The 17,351-nt window shown below is 37.8% G+C and overlaps 1 pseudogene; it reads right to left on the bottom strand.

The window, feature by feature from the left end:
• Window positions 1-2,201: 2,201 nt before the first annotated feature.
• Window positions 2,202-8,588, bottom strand: LOC140852189 (uncharacterized; annotated as a pseudogene).
• Window positions 8,589-17,351: the final 8,763 nt, after the last annotated feature.

The raw sequence follows: 17,351 nt of genomic DNA, 5'->3' as shown, positions 1-17,351 counted from the left end.
CTCATCCTCAGAGCAATGATGAAGCTGAGGTGACGAACAGGACCTTGGTGTAGGGATTGAAAGCTTGGCTCGGTCAGACAAAGAGATTGTAGGCTGAAGAGCTATACCATATGCTATGGGTGTATCGAACAACTCAATGACTTCCAATAGGAGAAACCCTTTTTAGGCTGGCCTTTCACACTGAAGCTATCATACCACTCGAGATCGGCTTGCCAACACTGTAGATAGAAGAATTTAATACAGATAATAATTTTTTTAGACTGAGAGCAAATTTACACTTACTGGAAGAAATGCATGAGCGGACACGAATCCAGATGGCTAACTATCAACAGAGGGTAGCTCGATATTATAACTCTCGAGTTAAAATTTTTTTTTCTTGGTAGGATAGTTAGTTCTTTATCAAGCTGAGGTTTCTCATCCAACGGAGCGATCGAAGCATACACCAAATTTAGAAGGTCCTTACCACATTGCTGAAATAGTTCGATCAGGAGTTTATCGACTCAGATGGCTACATAGAACTTCGATCCTCAGGACTTGGAACGTTGACAATTTACATATCTACCACCCTTGAACTGTAGTGTTCGCCATTATTGAATCAAATAATAAATTACTTCTTTTATCTTATTGAACTACGCATTCTTTTGAAAAATATATGCTTTTCATCCATGAGTGGAATGTGGCATGTTCGCCATGCAGATCTTCAAAACACACCGTCCTCAACTACCATCGAGGAACGAAACATGTTCTCCATCAACTCAAATATACGATTGTTGGCTACGATCGAAGAATGAAATTGTTCTCTATTAACTCAAACATACAGTCCTCGACTACTATTGAGGAACGGAATGTATTCTCCATTAACTCAAATATGCTGTCCTCGGCTATGGTCGAGGAATAGAACATGTTCTCCATCAACTCAAACATGCGACCCTCGGCAACGATCGAGGATCGGAGCATCCATACAAATTCTTAAAATATATAATCCTCAGATATGACTGAGGAAGTGGAATAGATCCATATCACTCTCCATATGGTCTGCAATCGCGACATGGGACTAAGTGTCCCAACTCTCATCGATTTTTACTCCTCATCATCGGGAGAATCGCCTACGACTAATAAATGCTATCTCGAAGAACTCAATAAAGATCGATAATCGATCTCGATAACTGATCAGGTAAAAAAAATATTTTCATTGAAAGAAAAAGATTTTACAAGTAAAACTCGATCTGTTATAAGATACCTTGGTGACAATCAAGATTGTAAAATGGGACCGACCAAAGAAGCTCGAATATGCCCGAGCTGGGATATAAAAAAATAAAAGCAAAAAACTTTAGGCTTGGGGGGCAGATGGATCTTCAACTTCAACTCAATCGAAAAGAATGATAACAGCTGGAGGTAGGGCTGGAATCGCTTCCTCGACTGTCCTATCCTCCAACTCCAGACTGAAGAGATCCTCAACCTGTAGACCTTCATCTCCGCCCTCGTCGACCTCCTCCTCATTGTCTAACTCCAACGGGCTGAGGTCGAAATCGAGAGCCATCTTCTTGACCTTCTCTTTAAGATCGGCGATACCCTATGCGTACAAGGCCACACCGAAGTCCGCTTTGATGTCACGAAATTCGATCGAAGATTTGAAGGCCTCAACCATGATGACCTTGGCGGCCTTCAGCTCATCCTCATATTTTTTCTTCTCGATCGATAGTCGAGCTTCAGATTTGGCTCGAGCTTTAGAAAGCTCGAACTTCAGTCACTTCACTTCCTCCTTCAGTGACTTAACTTCTTCTTCGACCTTCAGCTTTGCGAGATGGGCATCATCCGCCCTCCTGCTGGCTTGGCCGGCCTTGTCGTTGGCTTCCTTAGAAATATGCCGAGCTTCACGCATTGCCTCAGCATAGTAGTCCATGTAATGGGTGAGCTACAAAAAGAGAGAGAGAGAGAGAAAAGAAGAAGAAAAGAAAGATTAGTAAACGACGAAATCAGTAACAACCGAGCAAAGTGGAGAAGTTGTCATTTATCTGGAATACAGAGTCCTATGCATCCTGGATGTGGAACTGGCCTCCTTCAGTGTTGAAGGCCTCAATGTCAGCCGACAGAAGAATTGATTGGATAAGTGATCGAGCAACCCCATAATTATTAATACTCGTTCGGGTGTCCTAAACGTCGGCATCCGAAGAAGCTCCTATCGGAGCAGAAGACCCAACCTATACATCGGTCGGGCGTGAAGACATCTTCATAGAAATTTGGGGCCTGTCCGAACTCTTCTGCAATGAAGATGCAAAAGGTCGAGGGGCAGGCTCCTGCAGAGTGACAGATTGTAACGGCACCACTACCCTCGCTGGTGCTGACGACTCCTTCCTCGGGATTTCCCTCAGCCTCAAGGAACCCCCAGCAATGGGCTGAGTAAGAACGGCCTCGGTGTGGCCGCGCTTTGGAGTTGAGGCCATGCTCATCTTCTTTCTCTTCATAGCCCGATGAAGAGCCTCGATGTCCTTGAGGTCCATTTCTACATGGCATACGAAGTTAGTAAAAAATGCAAAAAATGACGAGCTAAAAATGATGTATGAAAAACAACTCACTCTTTAGGTCAGCTAGAATTAACCCAACCCGAAACAAAGTATCCTCAATAAGAAATTCAGCTAGCGAAGGGGGAGTCTTACTGAAGATCCACTTTAACACCTCCTCCTCGACATCAGACAAAATTGGAGCCCTGACCGTCGACCAATAAGATCTACCTCATGACATGCAGAAGTCTCAGGTTTACTCGATCGAGATAAAAAAAAATACTCCTTCCAGTTATGAACTGAAGAAGGAGCATCTCGAAAGAGATGACATCCCTATTGAGGAAAAACATACCACCATCCATTCTCTGTAGGATACTTCTTTAATATGAAGAAGGCTCAAAAAAGATGGAAGGTCTGCTCGACCCCAAGGAGAAGGCAATGAGCAAAGAAATCAATGATCTCGCACCATGAATTCAGCGCGATACTACAGAAACTTATTCTATATAATTTAAAAAATTTTACTATGAGATAATAGAAAGGCAACCGAACTCCGACCTTCAGAGCTTCCTCGTACAACTTGGATGGCAATAGGTAGGGTTTGGGTCGAGTAGTATACTACCCATCTCCAAACTCAAACTTAATACCTTATATCCAAATCCTACCCGATACCCAATCGGATAAGAAAAGAGATATCCATCCTTATATCCAACGGATTCGGAGATACCCGTGGGTAACCCATTTCCCCATATCCAACCCATATCTGCCCCATACCCAACCCATACCCGTCCATTCTATACCCCAAAAAAAAAAAAAATAATTTTATGCATATTATCAATCAAAAATAGAATTATCAATTATATATATATACATACATACATACATACATACGCACATACACACTTCTAACACACACACACATACATACATGCATACATATATGCATGCATACATATACATACATACATATATATAATTATATATATATATAGAGAGAGAGAGAGAGATCATATATATGTGTGTGTGTGTGTATATATGTATGTGTGTGTGTGTGTGTGTGTGTGTATATATATATGTATATGTATATATATATTCGGATATGTATATATATATATATATGTATATATATATATTCGGATATGGGTTCGGATATAGGTTCGGGTATTACCCATACCCATTGGTTCGGATCGGATTCGGATCGGATTCGGATAGAAAATAGCACTACCCATACCCTACCCATACCCGTACTATAGTTTTCGAATTTTACCCAAATCCGAACTCAAACTCGGTCAAACCCTATTTTTCGAGTTTGATCGGGTTCGGATAGGGTGTATACCCATCGGGTCAGATCAATTTTGCCATCCCTAAAAAGCCAACTTGGCCTGAACAAGAAAGAGCTATTCTTTCACCCAGAATGGCGACCTCTAGTCTGAATTCTGTTGGAATTTAAAATTTCAATTTGATCATTTTCAAGTCCTCAGAGGTGAGAACGGAATCTATTTTGCATAGACCGAAGTTCGAAACCTCGAATCTTTCTGAAGAATAAGCAATGTCAGATTCGGGGTCTACACCCTAATGTCATTCTTCGAGCTCAATGTCTTGGGGGTTGCACTTCTAACGTCATCATTCGAGCTTATTGCCTCTAAATCTGCACTCCTAAAACCATCACCTATGCTCCAAGTATCGGAAAGCGAACTAGATTCACTCATGGTTAGGGAGGAAAGAACTGGCCTAAAAATAAAACGGCCGAGCAAACGGAGGATGATGAGTAGGTATAGCTTAGCTTTATCCAAGCAAGTATGCGGATTCACCCAAGTGTCAGAGTTCCCCCCTCCGAATAGTGAAAGCAGTAAAATAGAAGTTACCGTGGCCTTATTTATAGAACTCCAGGACGGCTCCAATCTACTGATGATTTATCTTCTCCGATCGATGTTCGACAAATGGTGATCGCTAATTGGTTAAAGCATAGTTTTCATAGATCAGAGAAACCTACGTTCCAGATTTAAAGGTGATTCACCTCAGTCATTTGATTCTTGATGCGTGTCCCAATGAACGGTTTGATTATCTCAGTCTCGACCTCGAGAGTGGAGGACATCTGTTGTAGATTTGTACTTCTGCCTCGACCCAAAGATCTTCATCATCATCAAGCTAGTCACAACTGAGCTACTGGAGGTAGTTCTCATCGGACTAAAGGGCGGATGTGGGCTATCTACTTCATATCACCAACCTACTTCAACAAGCAAAATAATAAGCATCCACTCTGCAAATTTCGGTTCTCCAGCCTGGACGATCTTCAAGATTGGCCATGGATGAAGACGATCAACTAGGTCGGTTGAGGCTGAGCTGGTCCTTGTACTAGAAGATTAGTCATTCCTCTAAATTGAGAATGTCCAGATAAGGAAGAATTCCATTGCAACCAGATCTCCTGTAAAAGGAAAGTCTTTTTTTGAATCTATCAGTGTGATAAATTTAAAAATTATCAAGACTTCGAGACGGATACGACTCCAACTCTTTTTCGATAAATAAAGGCTTTGAGACCCTCCAAAGATAATCAATTGACTCCTAATTCTCTCCTCTCATCATTCTTCATCTCCTGACTGAGCGTCGGAGGATCTACACCGAAGCCACCCCCTCGGTATGGACTTGTTTTGTAGGTATTCGGATGAAGTTCCAACGACGGATTCACTTTGGCCACATCTACCTCGGCGACCGACCTCAAACGGAGAGATCGACAGCAACAGAAACAAACTAACATATGCATCCATAAATCAGTCAACATTTTTTGCAAATTTTACAAACAAAAGATAAATCTTAGTTTTGTATTTCTAATTCCTTACCTTAATTATAAATCTACTCTTTAAAGAAATTAATTTTCTTGAATTTTTTTTTTACTTTAAATTGTATCCCCATTGATATATTTTGGAGCTATCCACAACCAACTTGATAGACTGACCAATCAGAACTCGTCACAAAGCTTCCAATCAACCAAGTAAACCTCACTACATGGCTAACCTAGAGATGCATTAAGAATTCAAATCCTCATAGTTGGCGATATCTCGACTACGATCATAATATTTTTCATAACTACATAGGTGAGATGCATAGAGCATGATGCATAGGTGAAAGCCCATATATGATCTTCGGGATGTGCGATTGGTTACCAAAAGTAACTGATCTGTATGTCTAAATTCCTTAACAACGGGCACTGCCTCTCGCCTATTTCATCCATTCCTAAGGGGATCATCCACATAAGTGCATTTGAGCCCCTTTTGCACCCCTATGTTGTCATCCTGTCATTTGTATAACACCTCCACTATTCTCTGAGAGTTAGTCTGACTTAGGCATCAGTGGGTCTCCTATCGGATACTCTCTTGGAAGAAGACTTCTTCATTTGTGTGGTTTCATATTGGATCTGATGTTGGCACAAAGGTATAAGCATGGTCTCCTCTTCCTAGCATTGCCTCGAAAGCGGCTAACATTGGGTTTATCACCATCAGAGCATAGCAAGCAGAGCATTGTCACCTAGAAGGCACATCAAGATCCTTGGCTGACTCCTCCAATCTAATTCTATCGATTATCTGAGCTCTCCAATAGCTCTGATAGTTTGATACCTTAGTCAGACTAATTTTCAATATTAATAGATTGGCGCTAGTGAAAGAGCCATGATTTCATTAACTGATTGTCCATTATACAATAGACAACTTACAACCATGAAGTCTTAAAGAGTGCAAGCAACACCTTTGATTACCCCACCAAATATGCTTAGTCTAATAGCTCTCTATAAGACCATCAAAGAGATCCATCTTTATCGAAGCCGCGATAGCACCATCAGTTACTACGAGAGCAGTTTTAGCTACTCATGCAGTAGTTCAGGTGCTAACTATAGTCATTCATAATTTGCAATAGATCGCCAACCACCATCAACAGCAACAATAATAGCAGACTTATGAGCCGAGCGATCATGGGGTCCAAACACAACTAAGCTACCATTCTCCTCCTCAGAGCCTGAGGTGGGCTCAATAGAGCCATCCTCCTACCCTCAAAGCCTAGGGAGGGCCTTACATAGTCACTATTCTTGTTTGCGGAGTTTTGGACAAGACAGAAAGCATCAATCCCCAAGATCGTTATCTCAAAATGGATTGATGTCTCACCACTTTTCTCTTCATCTATATGAGAGTCTCTACGGAGAGGTTGACCTAAATCACAAGCTTGAGGAGATGGACTGCCACCATAAAGCTCTACAACAGCATGATGCTGAGCTTGGGAATGATATGAAGTTCACCATTAAGCCTCTATTCTCACAAAGATCATGGAGGAATCTATTCCTCCCCGATTTAAGATATCACAGCTCAATATATATGATAGTATTACCGACCCCTTGGACTACTTCGAGAGCTTTAAAGTTATCATACTCCGAACTCAGTATCCGGATCGATCATGTGACATGGCCACATGAACCCTAAAGCAATGCCCTATAAATCATGTAAGGCCTTAAAATCTGATACAATCTCAATATCCATAAATAATAATGATCTAATTTCATAATAATTAATAAAATTTATATAATTGTAAATTTATTTTTTTTAATCATCCAATCAGATATCAATGATGCTCTATCTATTCAACCGTTCATCCATAAACCCCAACTATAGCTAATCACGAGCATCTTGCAATTCTAAAAAGGAAAGGAAAGAAGAGGGTTGTGAGCTTCACAATCTAAAAATCCTCACAACTCACACCAATATAGAAGTATAATTTGAAAGTAATAGATAAATAATATCAAAGAGAGAACATAAATCATAAAATCTTATGTCAAGTACCAGTATAACTCAGTATTGATATTTATAAAAATATACATCATATACCATCATATATCTATCTTTTTCAAAATTGATGTACCATACAGATGTCATTAAGTAAAACTCTTTTTACTTAATCATGATTTTATATCTTATCATTTATATCTCACTACCATGATTCGAATCAATCAATAATTATCTTTATAATTTTGAACTAATCATGATCATGCTCCAACCCATGACTGGTGGACTCAAGTATCATATTCTAGCCTGTGGTGAGGTTATTTTCAGTGCCATGTTCCTGCCCATGATGGGTGTAATATCCAAAACCTGGTTCAAAGTTTAAAAAAATATTTGAATGAGCCACTATGTTGCGTTACATGTACTAGTAGTAATAAAGAAAAGTATAGTAGTAATAAAAGACTTAAAATTATCTCGTGAGATTTTTAATCCATTTTTATGAGAAATGGCATCCCGAGGACCCTATTATCATATGCTGATCCCTTCCATCCAAGTAACACATAAGTAAATAGTATATCCTTTCAGCACACACCAAGTATACTTTTAGAAATCTCATTCTTTCTCAACCTATATCTGAATTTATTTTTCTCCGAAACCCACACTCTAATATAAGTATCATCCAATGCATTTAGATAATTCTACGGTACAAATATAATAGTAAGTGTTTAATAATTTAATAGGTAAAATAGTGCCTTTAATTTAAACTATAATACTAACTCATCTTAAGCTACTTCAATTTCTCATCTGTTGATGTTTTTATTATAGGCTCAGGCTTCTTTAGCAAGTTTATATGAAGTCTCAATATAGCATTCATGACGGTATTAAAATGCCAACTTATTCTCACATCCGTTTTGAAAAAGTACAATTACATAATCTTATTTTTGGAGTGATGGCCTAGGGTGTAAAGGAATATCGCAACCATCTCTTCCAAATGAACATTTTTATTCCCCTTCAATTTGCCAACCAACTTAAACATTTCACAAAGCTTTCAAAATGCCCTTCTATCCATTCTAAGTTGATCAATACAAACTTGATCACTCTCCATTATTATAAGCTTTAGATTAGCTATTCTATTCATCACCCTATCATCAAGTGTTTTATCAAAAACATACAATACTTTTCTAAGAATCTAATATTCAGCCATGCCAAGATTTCAAAAATCATAACCATCATTGACATTATCATCAACATCATCTCTATGTATATCACCAAAATGCTAATTGCCATCTTTTTTTTTTTTAGACACAAGTAAAAGAGCCATAACTATCATAAGCAAATAATAGACAATCATAGGACAAAAATTAACTAAATAATCTTTATAAGTGCATTTAGAAATCTATAAATAATATCTTTTTTTTGTATTAATTTTGACACAAAATAATCAGCAGAAATGTGACAATAACATAGAATATAATTCACTAATAAAAAAAATATAAATAGTTAAGAATATCTGATTATGAGTTTTTCTAAATATAATTCACTGATAAGTTTAGGATCAAATTACAAGTTGAAATAGCAAATATTTTAGAAGTACTTTCTAAATATAATTCACTGATAAGCAAATCTCATCAGATTAATGAGCCAAAAGTATATGGCTAAGAGGCCTTATAGGCAATAGCAAATATTTTATAGGCCACGATTCATGTTTCTTTAATATAACAAAAAAAAAAGGCCACGTGAATATATAACCCATTCAATATACCCCATAGAAGCTGAAACATCCATCTTTTAAGATTTTTTTTTACTATTTATTAACCCACCTTGGCTGATCTATTTAAGTGAGAGAGAACCAAAAATGCTTCCATAGCTGAGCTGATTTTGTCTTATTAAAATATCCTGATGTTAAAAGGATAAAACACCTTCACAGGAATTGATAAAAAACTCTACAAAAGGTATTATTAAATCATATGGATGTTTATATTGCATCAAAAAGAGAATCAAATATTTGTCGGGTGTTGTTGTTTTAACTAAAAATTAATTAAAGATAGGAGATAGCAAAATAAAAACTAGGATATAGTACTCCTGTCCGTATATGTTCAACCATGGTTCAACTTGAAGGGCATTAAAATCAAAGGAAAAAAAAGAAAATAGTAGGGAAAGGAAGAAAAGAAAGAAGGTTTATTTAAGAGCTGGATTAGAATGGAGATGCTACCCTTCGACTCTTGAAAATTTTTCAAGATTTTTGCAAGAAGAAAAAAATGAAGATCTTGGCATATATCACTATTCAATATTTCATCTTAACCATCCATCATATTTTATAGATTTTCAATCATAGATCTTAAAAAGATATTTTTGAAAAGAAAAAATGGCTATCAATTTCTATCCTATAGAAGTCCCAAAATTCATCTCTTTCGTGGATTTTTACTTTCTATGAAATATAGGAAGTGTCTTTCCATGTGAAAAGCCATTTTCATTCTTTCTCCTCTTAAAACTCCAACCAAATAAAAAGGCTCCTCTCCAATTCTTACGAATTGTCACTCCCCCCCTCTACTTTCCGCAAACCAAACAAGTCTTTAGTGCTTGATATAAAATTGATCCATAAAGGGGATAAAAGCATTCAATCATTCTATAAAGAGATGATTGAGGTGTGCATGAGACCAACTTGCACTTAATTATCTTGAGGCCTCTCCTCTTTATTCAATAATATTTGATGCTGAGTTTAATTACTATAAAAATTCATATTTTTATCAACAAAAAGTTTGGCCACAGAGTTTTTTACTTTTCTTATTAAAGATTGATCAGCAATATTTCATTGCTAGGTGGTTATTAAAGGGTCCTTCGTTAAAAGTTTGAGTGACCAAAACTTGAAGTTATCAAAAAATATGATGCAACCTAAATGGTCATTAAAGATAAATATTAGTGATAATTTTTTTGTAACAAATGATTGATAAATGATCATTAAAAAGACTAAAAAGGATGACTTGATAATAAATTAATGACCAAAAATAGGCTTTTATTAGGATCTGATGCATGTGCTAAAAAATCTTCTTTGGTGATGAATTTTGTTGATCAAGAAAAATTGATACAATTAGTGACAAAATAGAAATAATTATTAAAAACAAACATTTACAATGATTTTTTAAAAACTTTTGGTAAATAATCCAAAAAAGATGAGATGATAAAGAATAAGTGAGCAACAATAACCTTTTATGAGGATTGATTTTCATTGCTAAAATATTCTTTTCTAAATAAGTTTTTGCTTGTCACAAAAAAATTATTCAATTAGTGCCAAACCACAAATAGCCTTGAAGGGAAAACTTCAATGGTAACCTTTTTATGGTAACAAATGATTAAGAAATGGTTGGTGAATAACCAAAAAAGGATTATTTGATAAGGAACTAATGACCAAAATGATTTTTTGTGGTGATTCACCTTCATCACTCAAAACTTTTTTTTGTGATGAATTGTTAGTAATCAATAAACCACCACCTTTTTTTGGTGATGGGATGCAAGAAGACTATTAGAGCTTGGTTAATAACTGTTGCGGCCAATCTCCTCATCGCCTGATCGTCGGAAACGGGCACCTGCAAAGAAAGTCCTCACTGACCGGAGATGTCTCCGACGGGGACCCTCCGATGCTTAAGTCAGAGAGAAGATTAAGCAACAGTGGAAAGAACTAGGGACTCAGCTTGAGAAAGCTTAAGAGGGCTTGAGAGCTTACCAAAACTATTGCCTTACCCCATTTTATAGTAGAATACGGTATGGTCCCGCCATTAATGGTGCAAACAACTGGAAAGTTATCAAATCATCGGGAGCTATCAAATCATTGTGGGTTGTCAGGTCATTAAAATTAACCCGTGTTCTTGACGGGACAATGCCCCATGGTGGTTGTACAGCATGTCCTTGGCAGGACAACAGCCCATAGCGGTTGTACGGTATTTGGATGGGCTGGCCAACTATATGTCAGTATTTGATCGTCGGGTGATGACTCGAAAATACTATCGGCTGATCTGGTGCCTTGTGAAAGTCGGATGTCGACTACCACCCCCGACAGTAAGTCGGTAATATGAGTTCGATTGCTCGATCGGTTGGAGACAGTATTGATCTGTTTGGCCGACATACCTTCGATCGGATATTGTCGGCAGTCATTGTCGGAGTCGTCTGTCCGTTCGATGGGTCGAGTCGGGCGTCGATCAGATCGTTTCAAGGATAAGTCGGCGTATAAGGGTTAGCCGGTATATCCCAACAATAACGTTATGATGAAGTATAAAACCATGACCTTCACATCCACAACAAAACCAAATATAAATATCAACTCAATGCCAACAATATCATAACAATCAAAGAGAATATAATTAAAATAGAGATCTTTATATTAAACCACCACAGATCCAAAAAGAAATTATATTCAACCATCTGTAACAAAAATCTACAACATATGCTCCATATGTTTATAACAAAAAATAAAAAATCTTAAAATAATATGTTTACCCTGGAGCACAAGGGTCTTGAAACTAAACATAGCTAGCTCAGAAGAAATATCATTGAATTCCAAGCTGGCTCAATCATGCAATGTAGTCTTGCATCAAAGATTTCATAAAAGATAAAATAATCAGAACTTAGTATATAAATAAGATGAATAATAAAAATTATCTATCAAAAATATTTGAAATAATCACTCACCCAATAGTAAAAATGATTTTTTTTTTCGTTTGAAACTTACAATCACACATATGACATTGGTTGTGGATGGTGAAGAATGGCTTGCGAATTACAAATATTCAAAAAAAGATAAAGATCTTCTTATCAACTTGAGCATCTACACGAGCAAGAGAATTTTCAAAAATAATTTTTGAATAGCAGTACAAGACTAAATTAAATCTAATTTAATATACACATGCATAAAACTAAACTAAATACCTATAGATCTAGTTCATATGATGATAAATAAGAGAGATATGCATCCAATTTTTAAAATAAAATATAATATGTAATTAGATCATATATCTGAAATGCTAAACTCCTTCAAATTTGGATCTGAGAATGTCTTCAGGTTCTGATGTAGCCGTACATGCGTTCGACCTCTATAGATATCCACACAAGATTTAATTTGATCGGAGACTTTGATTTCTCTGAAGTACTAGCTTCTTTGTAGAGATCGCATCCTTGATAGCTGATCTTGATCCTTCTATGCATCTCTCAGACTTTCTAGAGAAGAGAAGGAATAATAGGAGGAGGAAGAGGAGATGAGAACACTTCTCTCTTTTTTTTCCTTCTTAAAACCAGATCACACGCCCCTTAATCCTTCTTTTAATTGGCATCCAATAGAGATAGGATAGGATTAGGTAAGTTAGGGTTTTGATAAGGTCAAAACCAATTCAAATAAGGATTTGAATTCAAACCAATTCAAATTCAAATTTAACAAAACTTAATCCTAATCACTAAGAAGGAAAAGAGGTCATGAACAAGGGATTAGCGTGGCTTTTCTCTCATGCAAAAACAAGATGGGGCATGAAACAATAATTGGCATGGCATGGGGAAGGGTGCTAGGGAGAGAGAGAGTCCCAATTAAACTAGAAACTCTCTAGTTGCTCTAATCTTATCTAATTAGGTTGAACCCAAATAGAAAAATCCTAGTCTAACTAGGAACCTAATTAGATCTAGATTAGATCTTAATCTAATTAGGAAATTAGTTGATTCAAGTCCTAATCAAATTAAGAATTGATCTCTCTCATAATTGGATTATCTCATATTCCAATTAGGCTTGATTTAATCAAACTCAAACCAAATCAAATTGAATCTAATTCAATTAGATCTGATTTTAATCATATTGCTCAATCAGATTGTGCCAAATAGCAATCCAATTATAAATTGATTCTCCTATGATTCACTAACACTTAGTGAATTAGTTTATTGTAACTTTTATATTGAATTAATCATCAATCAAATTGATAATTAAATCCTACCATGATTTATAATCATAAATCAACCATCTAATCAGTCAAAAATTTCTTTTGTATATGACCCCATTGATTCTGTTATGCTTTGTAATGAGACATACCATAATCTCCATCATAGTATCATCAAAAATATCTTTCAATAGATTAGAATAATTCTAACTCACATCCAACAAGGATCATCGATCTAGAATGATCTTAATGAGTTCTCACAATCCATTAGTGATGCTTAGCAATATGTAATGGCAACTTAGTAGAATAAAAAATAGAATCCCTAGGTGTAGTTACCATATGATTCAGTTTCTTTATCTTAAGTCCCAACAAGATAGAGGTTATGAAAATTTGTCAAACGCCAACATCTATCATATAAAAAATTTGATTAGCATAACTTCAAAATGTGAAACTCATGAAAACTCCTTTCCATCAATCACCTTACTATGGTTACAAACTTAAGGCCTTAGCTTTTCAAATTTTATAAAACTACTCTTTATCTACTAAGATCGATAGATCTCTTATAAGTACACACTCTACTCTTACAATGAATCTACTGTAGCCAACATACACTACAAGGATCCAAATGGTTAGAAGATCATGTTTATGTGCAGTGAAACTACAGCAATCCCATTATGAGCAGTCGAGATACCACAGGTTAAGGAACTAGAGTTGGCAAGATGGGTCGGCCAGCCCCGACCCACTCTGATCCATCTTTAAATGGGGCGGGGCGGATCGGTCCATTTAATTGGTGGGTTGGAAAAATCCCAATCCAACTCGATCCACCATGGGCTACGGGTTAAATGGGCCAACCCATCAAAATTCTTTTAAAAAAAAATCTGTAAACCTGTGGGAGCCCGTCGGTTAGTGGGGGGTAAGTGAATGTGGAATCAAAATCATCTTTAATTATCATGACCACCACCATGTAGTTTCCTGATCGGACATCAGATCAGGCAACTCTGTTGATCATGGCATCCCTCACGATCATATTAAGAACTGATTACGATAAACACAAACTTTTGTTATAATCTGTATTAATTGGTGCTACTTACTTTAACCCATCTACCAACATATAGAAAACACAATGCCAAACTAACACCAATGCTAACAAAATATCTTAAAACGAACAAGTACTATAATAATAAGGTTTAGCACCTGATTAAATCGTGTCGTCCTCATCTTCGTCATCACCTTCATCGCCTACGCCTGCTACCATGCCTCCCACAAGCCCACCAGCATCATCAAATCCATCCTCGACCCCGACTCCCACCCCCCTCATGATTACCCTCTCTCCTCCTCCTCCTTCTCTGCTTCTTCCCCTCTCCTTTGGCCTTTCAACCCCTATTCCGACCTCCTCGGGGGGCCACTCCCATGGATGGGCCCTATTCAATGGCATTGATGGCACCACCAAGCTCGGCAAGATCGACATCACCTTCCTCGCTTGCTACTCCCTTGGGATGTATGTCGCCTGCCACCTTGGCGACTGCCTCGACCTCCACCTCTTCCTCGCTGCCAGCATGATCGGCAACTGTGCCTCTATCAGCCTATTCGGCATGGGCTACTTCTGGCACCTCCACATATTCGGCTTCTACCTCACCATGCAGATGCTTGCCGACCGATAGCTGTGGGGGGCATCATGGGGAAGGGGCATGGAGGGTAGGGTGGGGTGTGGGCATCGGGGCGAGGGGCGGGGTGCGTGCGATCGTAGAGAAAGTTGTGGGGATCGAATGCGGGCATCATGGTGGAGGAGCTCGTCGGGGAGCAGGGGGAGGGGGGAGTGCGGCACCGGGGAGGGGGGAGTGCGGCACCGGGGAGGAGGAGCTCGTCGGGAAATGAGGGAGGAAGGGGGCTGGGCTACGGGCATCGAGGAGCATGGAGGAGCTTGTGGGGGGTCGGGATGCGGGTGTCGGGGTGGGGAGGGAGGGTGGTGGGGGGCATCGAGATGCGGGCATCGGGGAGCATGGAGGAGCTCATGCGGGGCCAAGATACGCTCGTCGGGGAGTGGGGGGAGGAGGGCACCCAAGGGCTGCAATGCGAGCACCGGGGAACTCTCTCGATCTCTCCTCTCTTTCTCATGCTCACGTAGTTGAAAGGGGTCAGGGGATAAGAGGATTTGATAGTTTCTTTTTTACTAAAAAAAAGAGAGGTGGGCTAGCCCGTCCTGATCCACCAACCCAAACGGGATGGGTCATTTAATCTATTTTTAAATAGATTGCTAAAATATGAAGTCAACCCGCTCTATTTACATGATGGGGCAGGCCAACCTGATGGACCCAACTCCAATTAATAGCTCTATAAGAAACTATTCACACTACTACAGTACTGAAAAGATCACTGATGAGTGAGTAGATATCCATGTGATCTTTTATATGATCACACTCAATATCGATATTCTTTAACAACCATCAGTACTCTCACTTAGTGTCTCTACACCATAGATTCGAGACTCATCTATCTCGAAGGAAGCAATTCGTACACTGATCTAACTGGATCAGTCACCGTCCCCATGATGATCCATCGATTGGGAGTAATTTAGGAATTAATTATACATGTCTCAAATTCTAATCTTTTTAAAATATGTACCTTTAAATTATTGATTTCTTTGATGATTCTCAAACACACAACACAAGAATGGATAAAAATTATCCATTTTATTGATAATTCAATAGTTCAAGTATAAAAAATATATCCTAGAATTATTATAATATGTCAATCATATTAGCTTCTAGGACATATATCTAACAATCTCTCACTTGACCTAAAGCCAACTGGCTACTAAACTAAGTCTTATCTTCTCAAGATGGACATTAGTCTTTTACTAGCTCAACTGCTTTGTCAATGGATCTGTCACGTTGTCTGCAGAATCTACTCTTCATATCTTAATATATTTCTTCTCGAGATAGTTGTATGTTATCGTTCTTATGTACTAAAAATTCTGATGAGACCTAGGCTTCTTAGCTAGAGGTATGGCACCAATGTTGTCGTAATATAGTGCTATACCATCTCATGACATTACACCTGATTCTATAACAAACCCTTTTAAAATTAGAAGGCTTTCCTAGCTATCTCAAAAGCAACGACATCTCCAGCTTTCCTAGTTATGTAATGATCGATTGTTTGAAACTCTTCCAGCTAATGGCACCATCATTGCATACGAACACACTTTGATGTTCTTCATAGCTATCCAGTATTGTTCTCCTAGATTCGATTGATACCTGCTTATGACAATCACAATAAGGACAATATCATATCAAGTATATAATATGGCATATATGAGGCTTCTTATAGCCAAAACATAAGGGATTCTACTCATGTGCTCAATCTCCTCAGATGTGCTTGGACACATCTTCTTGGAGAGAGTTATGCCATACCTTAGGGGTAGAAGTCCTCTTTTAAAGTTCTCCATGCTGAACCTCTTCAGCACTTTCTCTATGTACATATTTTGTGATAGTCAAAACATCCTTTTAGATTTATGTTTATGGACCTTTATTCTCAGAATATAGGATGCCTCGCCTAGATCTTTCATAGAGATATCTTTGGACAACCATCTTTTTATCAAGGTCAGCATAGGAATGTCATTTTCAATAAGAAGAATATCATCCACATACAATATGAAAAATTTGACAGCACTCCCACTGATCTTTTTATATATATAAGGTTCCTCCTTGTTCTTGATGAAATCAAATGATTTGATCGTATCGTTAAAATGAGTATTCCAGCTCTGAGAATCTTACTTTAATCCATAAATGGATCTTTGTAGCTTATAGACTTTGTGATCCCCATCACTAGAAGTGAAACTCAAAGGCTGCTACATATAGATATCTTTCTCAAGATATATATTCAGGAATACAGTTTTCATATCCATCTGCCATATCTCATAAAAGCTGTAATGGCAAGCAATGTGCGGATAGATTTAAGCATGGCCACAGGTGAAAAAGTATCCTGATAGTTAATGCTTTCATGCTGATTATAATTTTTTACCATAAGCCTAGCTTTATAAATCTCTACCTTACCATCTGTATCTATTTTTCTTTTGTAGATTCATTTATACCCAATGGGTACTATACCTTTTGGTGGATCCACGAAGGTCCATATTTAGTTCGAATATATTGAGTCAATTTTTGATTTTATAGCATTCAATCATT

This window comes from Elaeis guineensis, chromosome 10 (assembly GCF_000442705.2).
Source record: "Elaeis guineensis isolate ETL-2024a chromosome 10, EG11, whole genome shotgun sequence".
NCBI lineage: Eukaryota > Viridiplantae > Streptophyta > Magnoliopsida > Arecales > Arecaceae > Elaeis > Elaeis guineensis.
The sequence above is the reverse complement of the archived record's forward strand: the minus strand, read 5'-3'. Positions and strand labels throughout refer to the sequence as shown.